The sequence below is a fragment of the Triticum dicoccoides genome, chromosome 4B (assembly GCF_002162155.2).
Source record: "Triticum dicoccoides isolate Atlit2015 ecotype Zavitan chromosome 4B, WEW_v2.0, whole genome shotgun sequence".
NCBI classification, from domain to species: Eukaryota; Viridiplantae; Streptophyta; class Magnoliopsida; order Poales; family Poaceae; genus Triticum; species Triticum dicoccoides.
The window spans coordinates 632,980,806-632,983,202 of NC_041387.1; positions in this window are offsets into that span (position 1 = coordinate 632,980,806).

Here is a 2,397-nt window from a genome sequence, read left to right on the forward strand (position 1 = left end):
GGCGGCGGTGGAGTGGGGGAGGGTGCGGGCCGGGGGTCGGCGACAGCGGCCGGTGGAGCAGGGGAGGGTGCGGTGGGACGGGGGGTCGGTGGAGGGTGCGGTCGGCGGCGGCGGCCGGTGGAGCGGGGGGTCGACCCTAGTACCATTAGAAGTTTTGCAAAAAAAAGTATATATTCTAATGGCGCACTTTGTGTCCAGTGCGCCATTACTAGTTAGAACTAGTAATGGCGCACTTAGCTCGGATGCGCCATTAGTATGTATGGAAAAATGGAAAAAAAATATTACTAGTGGCGCACCTTGTGTCTCGTGCGCCATTAGTGTCTTCCACACTAATGGCGCATCAACAAATGGTGCGCCATTAGTATATAGTAGTGGCGCACTACCTGACAGGTGCGCCATTAGTACCCATCCCATCTATAGCCCTTTTCCTAGTAGTGCTCCCTCCTTCCTCTTCCTTCCCTCTCCCTCTCCAAGTAGGAAAAGGAGGAGTCCTACTCCCGGTGGGAGTAGGACTCCCCCACCTTGGGCGCGCCTCCTCCTCCTGGCTGTCCCTCTCCTCCCCTCCTTTATATACGGAGGAGGGGGCACCCCATAGACACAACAATTGATCCCTTGGATCTCTTAGCCGTGTGCGGTGCCCCCCTCCACCATAATCCACATCGATAATATCAAAGCGGTGCTTAGGCGAAGCCCTGCGTCGGTAGAACATCATCATCGTCACCACGCCGTCGTGCTGACAGAACTCTCCCTCAAACCTCGGCTGGATCGGAGTTCGAGGGACGTCATCTAGTTGAACGTGTGCTGAACTCGGAGGTGTCGTGCATTCGATACTTGATCGGTCGGATCGTGGAGGCGTACGACTACATCAACCGCATTGTGCTAACGCTTCCACTTTCGGTCTACGAGGGTACGTGCACTCTCTCTCCCCTCTCGTTGCTATGCATCACCATGATCCTGTGTGTGCGTAGGAATTTTTTTGAAATTGCTATGTTCCCCAACAATGGCATCCAAGCCAGGTTTATGCGTAGATGTTATATGCACGAGTAGAACACAAGTGAGTTGTGGGCGATACACGTCATACTGTTGGGGAACGTAGTAGAAATTCAAAATTTTCTACGCATCACCAAGATCAATCTATGGAGTAATCTAGCAATGAAGGAAAGGGGAGTTCATCTACATACCCTTGTAGATCGCTAAGCGGAAGCGTTCAAGTGAACGGGGTTGATGGAGTCGTACTCGTCGTGATCCAAATCACCGATGATCCTAGTGTCGAACGGACGGCACCTCCGCATTCAACACACATGCAGCCTCGTGACATCTCCCATGCCTTGATCTAGCAAGGAGAGAGGGAGAGGTTGGGGAAGACTCCGTCCAGCAGCAGCACGACGGCGTGGTGGTGGTGGAGGAGCGTGGCAATCCTGCAGGGCTTCGCCAAGCACCGCGGGAGAGGAGGAGGACTTGGGAGAGGGGGAGGGCTGCGCCAGGGGAGGGGTGCCTCTCCCATGCACCTCCCCACTATATATAGGGGTGGAGGGGGCTGGTTTCTTGCCCTCCAAGTCCATTGGGGCGTTGGCAAAGGTGGGGGAAAGAAATCCCATCATTTCCCTTCCCCACCGATTGTTATCCCCCCTTTTTAGGGATCTTGATCTTATCCCTTCGGGATATGATCTTATTCCTTCTAAGGGGGGATCTTGGTGCGCCTTGGCCAGAGGTGTGGGGCCTTGCCCCCACTACCCACGTTCATGTGGGTCCTCCCATGTAGGTGGGCCCCACTCCGGAACCTTCTAGAACCTTCTCGGTACAATACCGAAAAATCCTGAACATTTCCAGTGGCCAAAATAGGACTTCCCATATATAAATCTTTACCTCCGGACCATTCCGGAACTCCTCGTGACGTCCAAGATCTCATCCGGGACTCCGAACAACATTCGATAACCACGTACATCTATTCCCTATAACCCTAGCGTCATCGAACCTGAAGTGTGTAGACCCTACGGGTTCGGGAGACACGTAGACATGACCGAGACAACTCTCCGACCAATAACCAACAGCGGGATCTGGATACCCATGTTGGCTCCCACATGTTCCATGATGATCTCATCGGATGAACCACGATGTCGAGGATTCAATCAATCCCGTATTCAATTCCCTTTGTCTAGCGGTATAGTACTTGCCTGAGATTCGATCGTCGGTATCCCGATACCTTGTTCAATCTCGTTACCGGCAAGTCTCTTTACTCGTTCCGTAACACATCATCCCGTGATCAACCCCTTGGTCACATTGTGCACATTATGATGATGTCCTACCGAGTGGGCCCATAGATACCTCTCCGTCACACGGAGTGACAAATCCAAGTCTCGATTCGTGCCAACCCAATAGACACTTTCGGAGATACCC